Source organism: Rana temporaria, chromosome 2 (assembly GCF_905171775.1).
Source record: "Rana temporaria chromosome 2, aRanTem1.1, whole genome shotgun sequence".
Taxonomy (NCBI): Eukaryota; Metazoa; Chordata; class Amphibia; order Anura; family Ranidae; genus Rana; species Rana temporaria.
The window spans coordinates 501412002-501432634 of NC_053490.1; the positions used below are offsets into that span (position 1 = coordinate 501412002).

Consider the following 20633-nt stretch of genomic DNA (forward strand, 5'->3'; position numbering starts at 1 on the left):
CACATTTATACAGCGATCAGTGCTATAAAAATGCACTAATTACTGTATAAATGTGACTGGCAGGGAAGGGGTTAACACTAGGGGGTGAGGAAGGGGTTAAATATGTAGCCTGGGTGTGTTCTAACTGTGTGGGGGGAGGGGGGTGACTGGGGAGGTGACCGATGCTGTGTCTCTATGTACAAGGGACACAGATCGGTCTCCTCTCCTCTGACAGCACGTGGAGCTCTGTGTTTACACACAGAGCTCCACGTCCCTGCTGTCAGTTGCCGTGTCACCGACGATCGCGTGTACCCGGCGGACATCACGGCCGCCAGGTACACGCATCGGCTCTTCGGCGATGCGCCGGGACAGTGTTTACCCGCCGCGCGCGGGTAATGCACGTAAAAGGCCGTGTAAACACGTCCACTTGGCACTTGAGAGCCGCGCTGTGGACGTATTTTGTCTATAGCGCGGATCTCAAGTGGTTAAGCATGGGGCCGGACTGCGGCCAGTGGGAGTAGAAAAGGTCCCAACATCATTGAGAGAAAAATAATGTCCCATTGTTTGTCTTGGTGGGAGGAATAGTGCCCCATCATTGGGAGAAATTGTGACCCATCATTGGTATTAGTGGGAGGAATTGTGCCCCATTGTTGGACTCACTTGAAGGAATTGTCCCCTATCATTGGTGTCATTGGAAGAAATGTTTCCCCATTGTTGCTGCCATTGGAAGGAATAGTGCCCTGTCATTTGTTTCACTGGGAGGAATAGTACCCCATCATTTGTGTCATTGGGAGAAATAGTACCCCATCATTGGTGTCATTGGGAGAAACTGTGCCCCATCATTGGGGAGAATAGTGCCACATCGTTGGTGTAATTGGGAGGAATTGTGTCCTTTTATTGGTGTGAGTGGGGAGGAATTATGTCCCATTGTTGGTATCCGTGGATGAAACCCAGAGGGCCGCATAAAAGCAAGCAAAGGGACGCATCTGGCCCCCCGGCCGCAGTTTGGAGACCCCTGGCCTAAAGCAATAGGCTGCGCACACCTATTTTGGGTATGTGTTCAGCACTGCTGGGAATCTAAAGCAGCATTTTCCCCAGGGAAGGCATGCATATTAGCCTTCTGTTACACTCGTTACAGAAGAACTGTTAACATAGCCGTACATTAAAGCGGAGTTCCACCCAAAAATGTAACTTCCGCTTTTCGGATTCCTCACCCCCCTCTGGTGTCATATTTGGCACCTTTCAGGGGGTGGGGAGCAGATACCCGTGTAATCCAGGCATTTGCTCCCACTTTTGGGAATAGATCGTCACAGTATCCGCAGCAATCTATGTTCGGTCCCTCCTCTGTCCGCCCCCGCACACTTCCCAGAAGACAGCAGGGACCAGTGAGATTGCGCAGCGCGACACGTGAATGCACAGTAGAGAACCAGGAAGTGAAGCCGCAAAGCTTCACTTCCTGATTCTGTTACCGAAGATGGTGGCACCTCCACCCGAGAACCAAGAAGTCGACATCGCAGGCGCCCTGGGCAGGTAAGTGTCCATATATTAAAAGTCAGCAGCAGCAGTATTTGGAGCTGCTGACTTTTCCAGCAGAACTCCGCTTTAACGTCAGAAATGAAAGGCTCCAAACGTTGTTTGAAAAGCGCGTCTGAAGAAAGGTCTGCTAGAAAAGCAACAAACATTCTAGTGAGGTAGCAGAGCCGTAAATTAGCATTCTCATATCAACAGCACGAAATATGCAAATGATTCCCATTATACATGTGACGGTTGCATAACCCGTGTACTGGGGCCTCTTGAGACAACAAAAGGTACCTGTTGTGACATCTCAGAGGTATTACAAGCAATGTCAACATGTGTATCCTAATTAAGAGGACGGGAGGAGAATAGAGCATTTGTTTATCCTCACAGGCTGCAGAGGCCATTGGAAACAATATAACGTTCTATGAAAATAAGGCGCTTCTTTAGCAAAGCAGTAACTGGATAAACAGGTATACAAAACAGCTAACGTCAAAATTTGCGGCACAGCAAACGCCACAGGCATCTGATGTTTGTTTACATCTAAACTGGCCGCATAAATCCCCCACAGAAAGGCCGCCTTTGCCGATGAGCTCCTCTGAAAATGCTAGTTTCTGGGCTGTGATGCTGATCCATAGACTTCATTACACATTACATTCTAGGTCAGCCTTTTTCAACCAGGGTGCCTTCTGGGTTCTTCAGGGGTGCCTTGGCAAAACGCCTAAAAATTATTCCCAATTGTCCAAAAAAAATTGAGGGGTGGGGAGAATGTACAAGGTCATACATAAAATAAATTCCTTTCTCCAGGAGAGGCACCACATTCAGAGCAAGGCAATGCCCATCAAGAGTAGAGTTGAGCGGACACCTGGATGTTCCGTTTCGGGTCCGAACCCGAACTTTAAAAAAATAGTGCGGGTTCGGGAACCCGAACTCCGAACCCCATTGTAGTCAATGGGACACGGACTTTTAGAAAAAAAAATGCGCAGAGGTCCCGCAAATTCAATAACCAGACCCTTTAGGTCTGGTATGGATATTAAGGGGAACCCCGCCGTCAATTAAAAAAAAAAAATGGGGACATCCTCCCCATGTTGAGGGCATGTGGCCTGGTGCGGTTCAGGAGAGGGGGGGGCGCACTCTGTCCCCCCCTCTTTTCTGCGGCCGGCCAGGTCAACGTGCTCGGATAACGGGTCTGGTTATGGATATTTAGGGGGACCCGCACATCATTTTTTTTTTAAATTGACGGCGGGGTTTCCCTTAATATCCATACCAGACCTAAAGGGTCTGGTTATTGAATTTGCGGGGACCTCCGTGCATTTTTTTTTTCCCGAACTCCGATCCCGGACCCAAACTTTTTCCAATTATTCGGGTTCGGGTCCGGGTTCGGGAAAAACCCAAAGTCCGTACCGAACCCGAACTTTACAGTTCGGGTTTGCTCAACTCTAATCAAGAGGCAACATGAATTTCTAAATGTCTTGCATTATACCAGCCTTTTTCAACCAGGGTTTCATGGCACCCTGAGGTGCTATCTGGGTTCTTTGAAAGGTGCCAAAAACTGCCCCAAAATTATTAACAAACTAGTGGGTGCCTTTTAGTGTGTATTCACACCTGAGCGTTTTGTAGCCTGAAGCCTGAAGCTGAAAAAATCCATTATTCTCTATGGAGATGGTTCACATCTTCACTCCAAAAACGTCTGAAGCCGAACGCCTGAAGCTCAAACAAGTTCTGGACCCTTTTTTGACGCGCAAATCGGGCTGATTTGGGCAGTTTTGAACGTTTGTATTCCCATAGAAACGAATGGAAACGCTCGATTCATGCGTCTAGCGCGACTACGGGCGTTTTGTCGCTTTAATCTGTTCTGTGAAATAGAATATTCACCCAAGAAGAAGATAAAAAAAAATCTAAAAACATAGCAACAAATGATGAAAGAGATGATCATTTTTCCTATTGGCTAAAATAAAAAACGACGAAGCTCAAAAACGTCAGACAACGCTGTATGCAAACGCACGAATACGTGTGAATACGTGCGGAAAAAAAACGACCGAAAACGCTACGCTCAGGTGTGAATGCAGCCTTACACAAAGCTTCGGGTTTTTGTTGTGCAGAATTACAACCTTTAGCACCATATGGGCCAGCTGCCAGTGTTCTGATGAGAAATGCCCCTTGTCGAGAAATGCCCACCCGGTACTGGGCTTGCGCAGTATGGAGCCGTCGAAAGCCCCTGAACATCGGAATTTACGATCAGCTGTATACGGTGCCTGTGCACAATAGCCGACATTGTGCCACACGCTCCCGATGCTCGTGCAAGTCCGCAAGGGGCGGATTTCTTCATGATGGGCGCATGCCTACAGAAGGGGGCATATTTTGTAATGATGGGCAGTGCTGCTATTTTTCACGAAACGCAAACACATCCCCTAAACAAATATATCTCTGCTATTCTTCCTACACGTGTTTGCGGGGTGTGTTTAGCCAACTGAAGGGTGGGTTTATCAATGTTAGCAGAGATATATTTGTTTAGGAGATGCGTTTGAGTTTCGTCAAAAATTCCACCCCCATGTTACCAACACTGCCCCTCACGCGCGCCCATCATGAAGAAATCCACCCCTTGCAGACTTACACGACCATCGAGAGCGTGTGGCACAATGTCTGCTATTGTGTGCAGGCGCCGTCTACAGTTGATCGTAAATTTTAAAGTTCGGTGGCTTTCGACGGCTCCATACTGAGCATGCGCTGCGCATGTGCAGTTCCGGGCATTTCTCGTCAGGACACCGGCATCCTAACACCGAATGGCGACGCAATAGGTTGAAAACGAGGATGTCGGGCACCTGACGCCGTCCTTGTTTGCCCCTTTCCTGCTGCTCTCTGTCAGCACCGAGGTTGCATTAGCAGAGTGAGGGGAGAAAAGAAAGTTTGGAATAGTAGTCACTACCAATGTGCAAAGGTGGAGGAATAAATCACCTCTAACTTTGGGTGTCCTACGTGTGTGGATACTGCTGCAATATGTGAAACGATTAGTGTTTTAGATTTTAGAATGGGGTGCCTCAAGATTGTGCTGATTGATTTTTAAAGGGTGCCTTGACTGAAGAAAGATGTTCTAGGTGACCGAATGAGTTTCTAATCTGCTCCTGGACGTACAGATTTACATATTTTTTTTATAAAGGCAGCAAAACGGAATGAAACAAAATGAAATTTGCGCAGTCCGCCAAATACCAAGTGTGGGTTGCAAGTTTACACAAAACAAAGCGATTCCACAACACCTCTAAAGAATCTAAATAAGCAAAATAGTGCTGCGCTACCCAAAACATATGTGATATAAATCGCACACAAAGTTGTAGAACAAGAATCAGAAAATGGCGCAATATAATTCTATTAAAACACATAAATGTGTACAGTATAAAGTCCCACTCTGAATTTTTTTAATTTTTTTTAATTGAATAAAAAAGGAAGAAGAAAAAAAAGGGAATAAAAGTCCTTAAAGTGCGGTCCAACAAAAAAAAATCTGTTACAAAGTGCCAGAATGTTCAAAAATAGTGATCGCATTTCTCCTCTTAGTAGAAAACGCACTCCAACCAGTGAAGTGGCTCTGCTCACCTCCGTATTTGACTTCAAAGCTTCCCAAGAGGAAAAAACGTTTTTTCCTATGTATGGATCTATCTAAATCAGTGGTCTCAAAGTACCGGCCCACGGGCCATTTGCGGCCCGCGGACCAGTTATAAATGGCCCGCAGGCAGGGCAGAAGTGGGGGGAGCAAAAAAATAAATACATTTTTTTTTATTTTTTTTTGTGAGCTGGCGCTATTTGGTGGTGAGCCGTTGGTATTACAAGTTATTACCACCAGATGTGAGCTGGTGCCATCTGGTGGTGGACGTTGGTATTACAAGTTAAGCATTACAAGTTAAACAGCAATTCTAATGTCATTTTTCACTATTTTCACTGCCATCTTCTTCCCTCTAATTAGAACCCCCAAACATTATATATATTTTTTATCCTAACACCTTAGAGAATAAAATGGCGATCGTTGCAATACTTTCTGTTACACCGTATTTGCGCAGCGGTCTTACAAGCGCACTTTTTTTGGAAAAAATTACACTTTTTTTAATTAAAAAATAAGACAACAGTAAAGTTATCCCCATTTTTTTAAATATTATGAAATATAATGTTACGCCGAGTAAATTCATACCCAACATGTCACGCTTCAAAATTGCGCCCGCTTGTGGAATGCCGACAAACTATTTTACTCTTTAAAATCTTCATAGGCGACATTTAAAAAAATCTACAGGTTGCATGTTTTAAGTTACAGGAGGTCTAGTGCTAGAATTATTGCTCTCGCTCTACCAATCGCGGCGATACCTCACATGTGTGGTTTGAACACTGTTTACATATGCGGGCGCTGCTCACGTATGTGTTCGCTTCTGCGCGCAAGCTCGTCGGGACGGGGTGCGTTTTCTGGCTCCTAACTTTTTTAGCTGGCTCCTAGATTCCAAGCAAATTTGTCAAACCCTGACTTACACCAGTGCAGGTGGTAATAATGCGCTCCCTGACACCAGTGCTGGTGGTAATAATGCGCTCGCTGACACCAGTGCTGGGGGTTAATAATGTGTTCGCTGACACCAGTACTGTTGTTTTTGAAGTTTGAAAGTTTGCATGCGGCCCCCCATGGCATATGAAAACTTATCTTGTGGCCCTCAGGTAATTTGAGTTTGAGACCCCTGATCTAAATGATTTGCCTTCAGCTACTGCTCCTGTTGACATGCATCATCCACATACCACAACAGCGTGAACAATATGTAATGCAAAAGACTAATAGTGCTCACTGTATATTTTTATTCCAATAAAAGGATGAAATACCACTCACATAATAAGATAAAAACTTGCATATCCGATAACAATACTCCAGCTCACCTCTGGCTCACAGGCAGGTAACGTGATGGCGTAATCAGTAATGCTACACTTCAATACGCGTTACGTCCAAAATCAGGACTTCTTCGGTAGATTGTACCATTTTAGGATTCTTGTTATACAACTTTGTGTGTTATATCACATATGTTTTGGTTAGCGCTGCACTATTTTGCTTATATAGCTAAACATAATGCTCCGACCTGAATAAGCAACTGCACAACAGTTTATCAATTTAAAATCATTACATGCATTTACTCCTCACAATTCAAAGGCCTGTGTGTGTGTGTGTGTGTGTGTATATATATATATATATATATATATATATATATATATATATATATATACATACACACACACACACACACACACAGACACACAGGGTTTGACAAATTTGCTTGGAATCTAGGAGCAAGCTAAAAAAGTTAGGAGCCAGAAACGCACCTCGTCCCGCGGAGCTTGCGCGCAGAAGCGAACGCATACGTGATTAGCGCCCGCATATGAAATTGGTGTTCAAACCACACATGTGAGGTATCGCCGTGATTGATAGAGCGAGAGAAATAATTCTAGCCCTAGACTTCCTCTGTAACTCAAAACATGCAGCCTGTAAAAAAAATTTAACGTCGCCTCAGCGTAACATTATCTTTCACAATATAAAACAAATTGGGCTAACTTTACTGTTGTCTTATTTTTTTATTTAAAAAAGTGTATTTTTTACCAAAAAAGTGCGCTTGTAAGACCGGTGCGTAAATACTGTGTGACAAAGTATTGCAACGACCGCCATTTTATTCTCTAGGGTATTAGAATAAAAAATATATATAATGTTTGGGGGTTCTAATTAGAGGGAATGAGATGGCAGTGAAAACACAGGGGAAGCTCCATTAGCATTGCTGGTTGTCTTGTCATGCCAACGGCCACCACAAGATGGTGCCAGACCACAGAAGGAAGCATAGGCCTGCAGAAGTTATACAAGCTGTACACTCACTACTTTACATTGTAGCAAAGTGTCATTTCTTCAGTGTTGTCACATGAAAGGATATAAAATATTTACAAGAATGTGAGGGATGTACTCACTTTTGCGAGATACTATAAATCTATTAATAGAGACACTAGTTGTGGTCACTAGCGACATGCATGAAAACATCTTTTTCGAAACTCAGAGCGATCCAGTTTTAAGGAACCCACCACTTTCAGATACTGGAAGTTTTTGGTGAACTTGAAATTGTCAATATGAATACGGTAAAGGTAAAATCACAGGCAAAGGCAGAACAGAAACTGTAATCAAGAGACATTCGAACACAACAATTGGGTGTGTTTAATGCACAGCTCACATCAACACATCGCTTTGACACGTCAAAAATAGACCAAGGCGCTTTGGTGGGTGTAAACCATTTGGAAAGTGTGATCGGAATAACACAATTTACCAGAGAACTCACTAATTTTATTCTCCAATTGCCAGAGTACAGGTCCAACCTCTGTAAGTGCAATAATATTTCAACCATAAACCGTCACATGAACCAGACACAAAGATGATCTGCTCAAACCAAGCACATTACAAGAAACACATGAAAGTAAAATGTACCTTCGGTGAAATCTGCATGTCAACAAAATATATAGATCTACATAGGCAAACAAGCCAAAAGAGCAACAATGTAAACAAGTGATAAATAAGCAAATAAATATTGAAAGTGAACTGGTTAACCATAAACAGTACCACGTACCTCCGCGCATCTTTCCGCCGGGCGCAGCGTATCTAAGATACACTACGTCACCGTAACTTTTTTTTTTTTTCGAATCCCCAAAGAATTCATAGCGTAGTGTATCTTTGGCAGCGTAAGGGCGCGGAATTCAAATGGATGTAATGGGGGCGTGTTTTATGTAAATACGTCGTGACCTGACATAAACAACGTTTTTTTTGAACAGCGCATGCGCCGTCCGTGGGGGTATTCCAGTGCGCATGCTCGAAATGAAACCGGAACAAGCCAATGTTTAAGACGGTGACTTCATTCTACGCAAATCCCTATTCGCGAACGACTTACGCAAACAACGTAAAAAATTCAAAATGCGAGGCGGGAACGACGGCCATACTTAACATTGAGTACGCCTCATAATAGCAGGTTTAACTAAACGCCGGAAAAAGCCGAACGCAAACGACGTAAAAAAATGCGCCGGCCGGACGTACGTTCGTGGATCGCCGTAACAAGCTAATTTGCATACTCGACGCGGAACTCGACGGAAACGCCACCTAGCGGCCGCCGAAAAATTGCACCTAAGATCCGACGGCGTACTAAGACGTACGCCTGTCGGATCGATCCGAGATGCAGTCGTATCTTGTTTTGTAGTTACAAAACAAAGATACGACGCGCAAAATTTGTAATTACGCGGCGTATCAAGAGATACGCCGGCGTAATTCTTTCGTGGATCTGGCCCAAGATTGACACCGTAGTGTCAAAACCAAACAAATAATAAACTTGGTGAAAATAATCTCAAATAGAGTCCAAATATAAAACAGCTAGCAAATGCTGGTGATCTGATGTAAATTTCAGATGTGTCTTCCTAAGCATTGAGCTCACAGAGCGCTTACCTCCCCCCTCTGGAACAATCGCCTGAAAACACCTCCAAACGGCTTGATGGAGACTGCAGCGTCCTATTCAGTGTATTATAGATCCTGGTCTTCAACAAGATGGAGGCTCGCCCACCATACGGTTCAAGTATTAATAGGAAATAAACAAAGAAAAGGAGGCTTCCATCGTGAAGTAAATAAGAACAGAGGGGAATTTTTACTTCCGGTCGCGTCTAGCTACGTTCCTTAGGCATTACGTTACGTGACTTCTTCAGAGGATCCTCTGAAGAAGTCACGTGACGTGACGTAACGCGCAAGGAACGTAGCTAGACGCGACCGGAAGTGACGTGCAACCCCGTCCGACCGGACTTTTATTGTTATCCCCGCGTTTGATTGCTTATGCTTGTAAGCATTTTTAGTCTTATTAAATTCCCCTCTGTTCTTATTTACTTCACGATGGAAGCCTCTTTCTCTTTGTTTATTTCCTATTAATACTTGAACCGTATGGTGGGCGAGCCTTACACACAAATCTTGTCGGAAATTCCGACCGTCAAGAAAGATGAGCCAAGATCAATGAAGTTCAATAGGCAGTTTGGCTCTTCTGCTTGATTCTGATTCTGTTTTCTTGCGTGTCAGAATTGCATACAGACGATCAGATTTTGCGTTAGGAACTTTTTCTGTCAGAAAAATAGAGAACCAGCTCTCAATCTTTTGTTGGCGGAAATTCCGACAGCAAAAGTCTGATGGAGCCTACACACGGTTGGAATTTCCGACCAAAAGCTCACATCAGACTTTTCACCCTGGTTCAAACTGGGTACGATTTGGAACGATTTGAGATGCGATTTGACATGTCAAATCGCATCTCAAATCGGCGGCAATTGTCGGCAATGGCACTGTCCTAATCAGTGCGACGCCGCATCTGCGATTTCAAAAAGTAGTTCCTGTACTACTTTATGCGATTTCGGGCCGCTATTTACATTAAATTGTGGCCGAAATCGTGGCAAAATCGTGGCAAAATCGCAGTAAAATCGCACATTTTACCGTGATTTCGAATTCGCAGCAGTGTGAACCTAGGCTCCTTGCCGGAATTTCCAATCGTGTGTACGTGGCATTATAGGTTTTCTTCCAAGATTGCCCTGTATTTGGCTATATCCATCTTCCCATCAACTCAGACTAGCTTTCCACCGATGCCCCCACAGAGGAACCGCATTCCATGGGGGCACCCGTGTGGGAAGACTTAAAAGACTACCTGAATTTACTGAGGAGGATTTACCTCACGATCTATGTTCTGGTGAAGGGGCCTGTGGCAGAGGTCCCGTTCTGACCCTTGTTTCTACTAAGTCTGTGGCAGAGACTGATTTTCTCCTCAAGTTCCGAGTGATACTCTGGCTGCCAGGTCGGTGTGAGAGGCCTGTCCAGATACACTATACCCACTCCGGCTGGAGTGGCGACGAAGTAAAAGTGCCGCTAGAAGCAAGACTGCTTCTGTATTGTTCAAGCCTGAATCTGCAACTCTCCTTTTCAGCCATCTTTCCTATTTACCTCAAGTTTACTGTTTTGCCGTGTTGGGTGAAATAAAACTACCAGAAAAGACACCTGCTGCTTGGACATTCCATTATTGCTCTCATCATCATCATTACCCCTAGACGCTCAGGCCCCGTACACACGTCCGAGAAACTCGACGGGCAAAACACATCGTTTTGCTCATCGAGTTCCTTGTGAAGCCGCCGAGGATCTCGGTGAGCCAAGTTTCCCCATTGACTAACGAGGAAATAGAGAACATGTTCTCTATTTGGCTCGACGAGTTCCTCGTCGGTTTCCTCGGCCAAAAGTGTACACACGACCGGGTTTCTCGGCAGAATACGGCTCCGATCGAGTTTCTGGCTGAATTCTGCCGAGAAACTCGGTCGTGTGTACGGGGCCTGACAGAGGTAGCACGCCATCCCTATTCTATCCAGCGGCTCCTGCGGGGGTAGCGCTACACTTATATGGGCAGTAATGCAAAGCTATTGCAGGTTACAGTCTATAGACATCAATGATAACAATAGAACCACTTTACACACATAAACAGAGAAGCACCTCTACCAAGAAAGACTTAAACACAGCAAACAACTCTACCATCCAGCCATAGACCTTCTAGACTTTGTGACCCTTCAACAGGTCAACCGGTCTCTGCAGACTCTTCCCTTTACAAAAACTGCCCACCTAGGGAACGTTCTCTGCTTTTCCTGGGTCTGTTAAGAGCACACATAGCAGCAGATAGAATTACACCGGCAGCAGCAAGTCTGCAGCCAGATGAAGGTGTGATATGAGTGTTACCTTCCTCTGTACGGTCATTGCTGGCACCTCTGCAGGGCACTCATGCCGGATCCACCATGGCAGCCCGAGCTCAGTGTTATCCCAGGTGTAGTCTGTGCTGTGGGGAGGCCAGTAGTCAAAGTATACAGAATAAATCTAATATGCCGGTCTCTCCTCCCCTCTACTGCGAAGAGGAAGAGGGAACACACAGGTATCACTTTCAGTATGGATGGAGGGAGGGGAAGGAGAACAGACTGGGCGGTACAGAGACATAGTATGAAACAACCTGCTGCCTCCATACAAAAACCTGACACCTGTCACCGCTGGGACTTCTGTACGTTTACTAAAGGCACTGTAGGAATTTTAGCAAACGCTGAGCAGGCGGATCCGCTTGATGGATTCCACTCCATCTGAAGCCTCGTACACACGACCGAGGAACTCGATGGGCGAAACACATCGTTTTCCTCGTCGAGTTCCTTGTTAGGCTGTCGAGGAACTCGACAAGGCAAGTTTCTCCATTCCCGTCGAGGAAAAAGAAGACATGCTCTCTTTTTGGCTCGATGGGATCCTCGACAGTTTCCTCGTCAAAAAATGTACACACGACCGGTTTCCTCGGCAAAAAAAAAAAAATCCCAGCAAGTTTCTTGCTGGTTTTTGCCGAGAAACTCGGGTGTACGAGGCCTGAAAGGGTCCTGCTGCTTCATTGACAGGTCTACAGCTGTCACACGATCCAAAATTTGGAAAATTGTGGTACGACGGAATAATAAAAAAAAAAAAAAAAATCGGAAGTGATGTCACATGTAATGCCGCGTACACACAACCGGTTATTTCGACAACAAAACCGTGGATTTTTTTCCGACGGGGAAGTGTACAATTTAAATCAGGCGTGATCCCGCGCCGATTTAACTGCGCATGCGCCGCCGGCGATATTTCCCAGTGCGCATGCTCCAAATGACGTCGCTAGGACGTCATTGTTTTCGGCGGCAATGTAAATTCCGGCCATCCGTATTCCCGACCGACTTAAGCAAACGACGTAAAAATTTGAAACTCGGCGCGGGAACGATGGCCATACTTAACATTAGCTACCCCTCATATAGCAGGGGTAACTATCCGCCGGAAAAAGCCAAATGCAAACAACGTAAAAGAAAAGCGACGGGCGGGCGTTCGTTTCTGAATCGGCGTATCTCCTCATTTGCATATTCATCACGAGTAAAACACGAAACGCCACCTAGCGGACAGCGGAAGATTGCAGCCTAAGATCCAACGGTGTAAGTCACTTACACCAGTCGGATCTAAGGGAGATCTATGCGTAACTGATTCTTATGAATCAGTCGCATAGATCCGAGGAGGATCAGGGCCACTCTGCGCAAAACCCTTGCACATGTTTGTTATTTAAAAAAACAAGCAAGAAAACAAACAACAAACCTTTACAACCCCTTAAGAGCCAGTTCACACAGGGGCGGCATGACTTTGGGGGCGACTCGGCAAGGCGATCTCAAGACGACTTGAGAGGCGACTTGCAAAATTACTTCTGTATTGAAGTCAATGCAAGTCGCCCCCAAAGTCGTACAAGAACCTTTTTCTAAGTCGGAGCGACTTACGTCGCTCCTATTAGAATGGTTCTATTGAATAGAGCAGAGTGCGACTTGTCAGGCGGCTGAGTCGCCTGACGAATCGCCCGTGTGAACCGGCTCTGAAAGGAAACCTAAACTGAGAAAATACTGTATGTAGGTTGCCATTGCTGAACTCTACTTTACCAAAAAATTTACATTTGCTAGCCGTTATGCAGATCCAAAGGTTTCAGCATTTTAAGTCACTGATCCAAAACATATGTAGATCTGGAGTTCTGATGTTCATGTGACTTCACCAACTGTGGCCCGGGTGTCGGTAGCGCTTCAATCACCCTGACACCATGTAAACATATGCATGGTGTTGGAATGATTGAAGAGCCAATGCAGTTTTTTGTATTGCAATATATTAAATACTCTCCTAGTACTGGCCCTTTTAAATATACAGAATATATAAAATGTACTGTTTTTCAGGATGGATTTGTATAATGGTTCTTTAAAAAAAATTGCTCTAAAAAGGAACGGCAAGAATTTTATAGTCATTCCATCTAATCTCTAGAAGTGTTTTGACGCCTGTCCAGTCTTCAGTGAGGACCCAACCTGAGAAACAAATGTGGTTTTCTATGTCAGAGGATGAAGAATGTGGTCACACTCCATTCCATGTAGAGTTCTGCAGCAAGCCACATATTGCAAATACTCTGCCCTTTCCTTGGCCCTCTGTGACAGTCTGAGCAATGCGGAATTTTGCAGATATTCAGATATATTCAGATATTCTGCATAGTTCCATAGTTAGTCAGGTTCAAAAGACACAAAGTCCATCTAGTTCAACCAAAAATAAATAAATTATACAATCCCATATACCCAATTCCATACCCGCAGTTGATCCAGAGGAAGATTAAAAACCCCAGCAGAGCATGATCCAATTTGCTCCAGCAGGGGAAAAAATTCCTTCCTGATCCCCTGAGAGCCAATCGGATTTTCCCTGGATCAACTTTACCTACAAATCTTAGTACTCAGTTATATTATGTACATTTAGGAAAGAATCCAGACCTTTCTTAAAGCAATCTACTGAGCTGGCCAGAACCACCTCTGGAGGGAGTCTTTTCCACATTTTCACAGCTCTTACTGTGAAGAAACCTTTCCGTATTTGGAGGTGAGATCTCTTTTCCTCTAGACGTAAAGAGTGCCCCCTTGTCCTCTGTGATGACCGTAAAGTGAATACCGTATTTATCGGTGTATACCGCGCACTTTTTTGCCCTTAAAATCAGGGCAAAATCGTGGGTGCGCGATATACGCCGATACTCGCTTCCCGCGCTGTGTTTGAATCCGCCGCCGACATATACCGAGCGCAGTACACTCAGGTACACTCGGCCATGCTCAGCACCCCTCCCGGTTATGCGAGAGAAGCCGAGAGGAGCCGAGCGTGGCCGAGTGTACTGCGCTCGGTATATGTCGGTGGCGGCATTCAAACACAGCGCGGGAAGCGGGGATCGGCTCAGAGACAGCGCGGGACAAGCGGGGAGGACACCACGAAGGCCTCAGAAGGACGCCGGACCGGACAAGGCCGCCGATGGACATCGGGCAAGACACCAAAACTGTAAGTAATAAAACATTTTTTTTCAGGAATTCCACGTCCAGATCAGGGGTGCGCGATATACGCGGGTGCGCGCAATAGGCCGATAAATACGGTAACTCAACACCAAGTTTACTATAAGGACCCCTTATATATTTGTACATGTGGATCATATCCCCCCTTAATCTCCTTTTCCCAAGAGTGAATACATTCAGTTCCTCTAATCTTTCCTCATAGCTGAGCTCCTCAATGCCTCTTATCAGTTTGGTTGCCCTTCTCTGAACTTTCTCCAGTTTCCGGATATCCTTTTTGCGAACTGGTGCCCAAAACTGAACTGCATATTTCGGATGAGGTCTTACTAATGATTTGTACAGGGGGGCAAAATTATATCTATCCCTCCGGATTCCATACCTCTCTTAATACAAGAAAGGACTCTGCTATGGAAAACAGCAGCTTGGCATTGCATGCTATTATTGAATATATGATCTACCAAAACACCCAGATCCTTCTGCACTACGGATCCCTCCAGTTGTACCCCCCCCCCCCCCCCCCTAGTATGTATGATGCATGCATATTCTTAGCCCCTAAGTGCACAACTTTACATTTATCAACATTAAACCTCATTTGCCAATGATTAGGAGAACATGGAGGAAGTGTCACCTGCATACGTTTACATGTGTCACCACCTGGGAGATCCCCATAATTAAACACTGAGGGGCAGAGCGAAACACGTTGGGAGCGTAACCTGGTGGGAGCCCAGGCTGAGGTTGCCATATATTCAAGACTTATGGGATTGTCTCGATAGGTGGCTAAAGGGAGTTTTTCTTCTATACTCCCCACCTGGGAGACTCAAGCCCTGTACACACGACTGGGAATCATGTCAGGAAAAAAAACGCTGGTTTTCCCAATGGGATTCCTGGAAGGCTTTCCCTGAAAAGCAGTGTATACACACGGTCACACAAAAACCCGCCGTTCTTTTGAACGGCAAGAACGGGGTGACGTCATCGATGAGCCGGTGTGTTGTCACATTCGATTCCGTCGCCGCCATCTTGCTACACCCCACACTATCGTTGTATGCGTTGAAGTGTTATCGAGCATGCACGGTTTTTCTACCCTGCAGGTAAGCATACAGATGACTGGTTTTCTTGGCAGGAAACACTCTGCTGGGAAACCCGACAGGAAAATAGAAAGCAGGTTCTCTATTTTCCCGTTAGGATTCCCGGCTGTTTTTCCTGACTGGAAAACTGCTAAGGAGCGTAGTCACGGCCGGGATTCCCAGCCAAATACTCTCCTGGCAGTTTTCCTGCCGGGAAAACCGGTCATGTGTATGAGGCTTGACTCTCTGTTGTTCTGTTAAACATTAGACACAAATCATTTTAGAGTTGTCACCAAAACCAGATACGATGGTAAAACTTTTAATAGGGACACCAGTTCTGGTGACAAAGAAGGGGAAATACTCTGGTTACAACTTTTGAATTTCCCACTACGTTTTTTCTTAAAGCGGTGTTTCACCCTAAAAAACAAGTTTCTAGCATGCCATCAAGCATACTAGCGCGAGCTACAGTATGCCTTTCTTTTTTTTTTTTTGCGCCGTACTCACAGTTTACTGCCGTAGTGAAGTTTCAGACTCCCCGCGGGGAATGGGCGTTCTTATGCACAGGGAAGATGATTGACGGCCGGCTATGGCGCGTCGCGCTTCCCGAAGATAGACGAAATAGGACTTGCCTCTTCACGGCGCTATACGGTGCCTGCGCACAGACATCGGAGCTGACTGCGCAGGCGCCGTGAAGATGCAAGTCCTATTTAGGTGCGACGGACCATCAGTCAGCTTCATCAGTTAACCTAGGACAACGGTCCTTCAGACCGTTTTCATCGGATGGACTAATCGCGTGTACGAGGCGTCATTGTTTTAGGCAATCCAATGACAAATGCCTATCTGCGCAAACTTTAGAAGACTTGAAAAACTTGAAACGTTGCTAGAGCATGCATATTTATGAAGGTTGCAGAGTGTAGATGCCCCCTGAGGGGTTGACGGCAGATATTACACTCAATTCACAGAGCTTTCACACAAGGATAAGGATTGTTTTCTAATCTTATTGCAAATACCTAGCACTTTCTTGAACATAAAGAACACTGAACCTCATCTCAAAATATCACCTAAACTGTCCCTCCAAGACCTTGTGCTCTCTAGCTCCCTTTTCAACTCCTCCCATGCTCACCTCCAGGACTTCTCCAGAGTCTTTCCCCTACTTCGGAACTCCCTACTCCAATCTGCCATGCCATCTCCTACACTGTCCGGCTTTATGTAATCCCTGAAAAAACTCATCTGTTCAGGGAAGGCTATTTTGCTTCCATAGGTGTGTGCAGCCTATTGCATTAGGGTGTGCACCCCAAAGCACACACACATATGCGTGTGTATGTGTATGTGTATATATACTGACGTTGTCAGAGCAGGGCACGGTGTCAATAGGGCAGATATTGTTGTCAGTAGGGCAGTGTCGGTAGTTTTTATTTTTATTATTGTATTTGTTATTATTTCTTTACAATTTTTTTTTTTATAATTATTTTCAGTTGTTTTTTTTTGTGTGTGAAATATCAGGGGTCTTGTGCCACATGGGGTAATTAGGGTGTGCCCAGGCACACCCTGTGCGCACGCCTATGCTTGCTTCTACGTAAAATTTTTATTTTTACTTTAATTTTGTTGGTGACACATTGTGACTGCAGCATGTGAACACCTCTGTTTATTGCCATGTAGCTTACCGAGGGGGGTGGTTGGGTGGTACTAAAAACATGGCTCAACCATGCATTTTAAACGCCCCCCGACCACTAAGCTAAATGAGGCCATACTTTTGCTTTCAGTTATTTACTTCACTTTCCCCTCCCTTTTAGATTGTAAGCTCTCAGGAAAAGGACTCTCCTAACCCTGATCTTAAATGATATAGTTACTGCACTATATCTCTCTATTTTATAAGCTGTTGGTGCTATGTAAATCTCTTATAACAAGGCTCCTTACCCTGGTGTGTTAGCTTTGTGGATGGAACCCATTGTCTGGAATGTTTGTTATGCCGCGTACACACGATCGGTTCGTCTGATGAAAACGGTCTGATGGACCGTTTTCAGACGAACCGATCGTGTGTGGGCCCCATCAGTTTTTTCCCCCATCGGTGAAAAAACGTAGAACCTGTTTTAACCACTTAAGGACCCCTTCACGCCGATATACGTCGGCAGAATGGCACGGCTGGGCACATCCACGTACATGTACGTTGCCCTTTAAGGCCAGCCGTGGGGGCGCGTGCATGCGACCCGGTCCGAAGCTCCGTGACCGCGAGACCCGATCGCCGCTGGAGTCCCACGATCGTTCCTCGGAGCTCACAGCTTCCCCGTTCTTCACTGTGGCGCCGTCATTGATCGTGTGTTCCCTTTTAGAGGGAAACACAATCAATGACGTCACACCTACAGCCACACCCCCCTACAGTTAGAAACACAGATGAGGTTACACTTAACCCCTTCAGCACCCCCTTGTGGTTAACTCCCAAACTGCAATTGTCATTTTCACAGTAAACAATGCATTTTTAAAGCATTTTTTGCTGTGAAAATGACAATGGTCCCAAAAATGTGTCAAAATTGTCCGAAGTGTCCCCCATAATGTCGCAGTCACGGAAAAAAATCGCTGATCGCCGCCAATAGTAGTAAAAAAAAAAAAAATAATAAAAATGCAATAAAACTATCCCCTATTTTGTAAACACTATAAATTTTGTGCAAACCAATCGATAAACGCTTATTGCGTTTTTTTTTACCAAAAATATGTAGAAGAATACGTATCGGCCTAAACTGAGGAAAAAAAAATGTTTTTATATATTTTTGGGGGATATTTATTATAGCAAAAAGTAAAAAATATTGATTTTTTTTTCAAAATTGTCGCTCTATTTTTGTTTATAGCGCAAAAAATAAAAACCGCAGAGGTGATCAAATACCACCAAAAGAAAGCTCTATTTGTGGGAAGAAAAGGACGCCAATTTTGTTTGGGAGCCACGTCGCACGACCGCGCAATTGTCTGTTAAAGCATCGCAGTGCCGAATCGCAAAAACTGGACAGGTCCTTTAGCTGCCTAAAGGTCCGGGTCTTAAGTGGTTAAAATTATCTGATGGTTAAAAAAACGATATAAAAAAACGTTCGTCTGTGGGGAAATCCATCGGTTAAAAATCAACGCATGCTCAGAATCAAGTCGACGCATTCTCGGAAGCATTGAACTTCATTTTTCTCAGCACGTCGTCGTGTTTTACGTCACTGCGTTCTGACACGATCGTTTTTTTAACTGATGGTGTGTAGGCAAGGCTGATGAAAGTCAGCTTCATCGGATATCTGATGAAAAAATCCATCAGACCGTTTTCATCGGATAAACCGATCGTGTGTACAGGGCATTAGATTTCATGATATTCACAAAATATTGTCCCGTCCAACAGCTGTTCAATGCATGATATGATACATGATACATGATGGTCATGTCCATGAGTGCGTTCTGAGTCTTGCCAATCTCAAAATTCTATTAGAAATGGTTTGTCATCCACTAGAGGGAGCTGTAATATAGATCCATGGTACCCATTCTATGCTGGTGTCATAGGCAAAACCATTAGCTGACCAATGCAGCAGCATCATTGATGCACTAAGACCTCAGTCCTGCTTGATTCTTCTACCCCCAGGTGGCCATAGGAGTCATTTTATTTTTTTACAAGAAAAGTAACCATAAAAAACACACAAATTCAAATAAATAACCTCTTTGGCAAAATGATATTAACCACTTAACCCCCGGACCATATTGCTGGTCAAAGACCAGAGCACTTTTTGCGATTCGGCACTGAGTCGCTTTAACTGACAATTGCGCGGTCGTGCGACGTGGCTCCCAAACAAAATTGACGTCATTTTTTCCCCACAAATAGAGCTTTCTTTTGGTGGTATTTGATCACCTCTGAGGTTTTTAGTTTTTGCGCTATAAACAAAAATAGAGCGACAATTTTGAAAAAAATGAATATTTTTTACTTTTTGCTATAATAAATATCCCCCAAAAATATATAAAAAAAAAAATTTTTTCCTCAGTTTAGGCCGATACGTATTCTTCTACATATTTTTCGTATAAAACTCGCAATAAGCGTTTATTGATTGGTTTGCGCAAAAGTTATAGCGTTTACAAAATAGGGGGGTATTTTTATGGCATTTTTATAAAAAAATATTTTTTACCAGTAATGGCGGCGATCAGCGATTTTTTATTGGTACTGCGACATTATGGCGGACACTTCGGACACTTTTGACAAATTTTTGGGACCATTGGCATTTTTATAGCGATCAGTGCTATAAAAATGCATTGCTTACTATAAAAATGCCACTGGCAGTGAAGGGGTTAACACTAGGGGGCGGGGAAGGGGTTAAGTATGTTCCCTGGGTGTGTTCTAACTGTAGGGGGGGTGGCCTCACTAGGGGAAATGACTGATCTTCTGTTCATACATTGTATGAACAGACGGTCAGGCATTTCTCCCCTGACAGGACCGGGAGCTGTGTGTTTACACACACAGCTCCCGGTCCCCGCTCTGTAACGAGCGATCGCGGGTGCCCGGCTGCCATCGCGCCCACCGGGCACGCGCACGGGAGTCGGGGGAGAGCGGGGGCGCGTGGCCTGCACGAGAGCCGACGTATAGCTAAAGGCTCACGCGCAGGGGAGCCGACCTGCCGCCGTAAAACGACGGCGGCTGGTCGGCAACCAGTTAATAAGCATAGATCCAAGATAATATTCCTGATTTTATAGATCACAAACTTTTCCTACCAATGTCATTATTGCTTCGATCAAGGAGATTTCAGTACTGAAAAATACAATTTGAACTCCGGCCTTTCCTTCAGTCCTGCACAGTTGTACAGACTTCTCTCCTGTACTGAAATTGCTTGTTCTGATTTCACTGCACACTGTGAGCTTCTCACTGTGTGCGTTAGAAGTTGCAGGACAGAACCCACCTCATTTCCTGACAGGAGGATGCCCAGCAATATCTAGCCCTTGCTCCCCAGCCTGACTTTCCCTGGCCTAACCCATCGGATTTCAATTAATATTATCATAATACAGGATTTATATAGCGCCATTACTTTGCGTATCGCTTTATAATATAAAAGGGAGACAGTACAGTTACAATACAATAAAATACAGGCGGGTTAAGAGGGCCCCGCTCATAAAAGCTTACAATCTAATAAGGTGGGGCAAGCG

At 44.8% G+C, this 20633-nt stretch overlaps 1 protein-coding gene across 2 annotated transcripts in view; it reads right to left on the reverse strand.

Moving 5' to 3' along the window:
* TIAM1 (TIAM Rac1 associated GEF 1) overlaps positions 1 to 20633 on the reverse strand; it is a 569717-nt gene that overhangs the window by 392613 nt on the left and 156471 nt on the right. Inside the window, exon 1 of one of the 2 annotated variants that reach the window (XM_040338863.1) lies at positions 11270 to 11424. The exons of the other annotated variant lie outside the window; for it this stretch is intronic. The gene's annotated coding sequence lies outside the window, so the exon portion shown is untranslated. Of the gene's footprint in view, positions 1 to 11269; positions 11425 to 20633 lie in introns of those variants that run through there. 2 annotated transcript variants of the gene reach the window in all.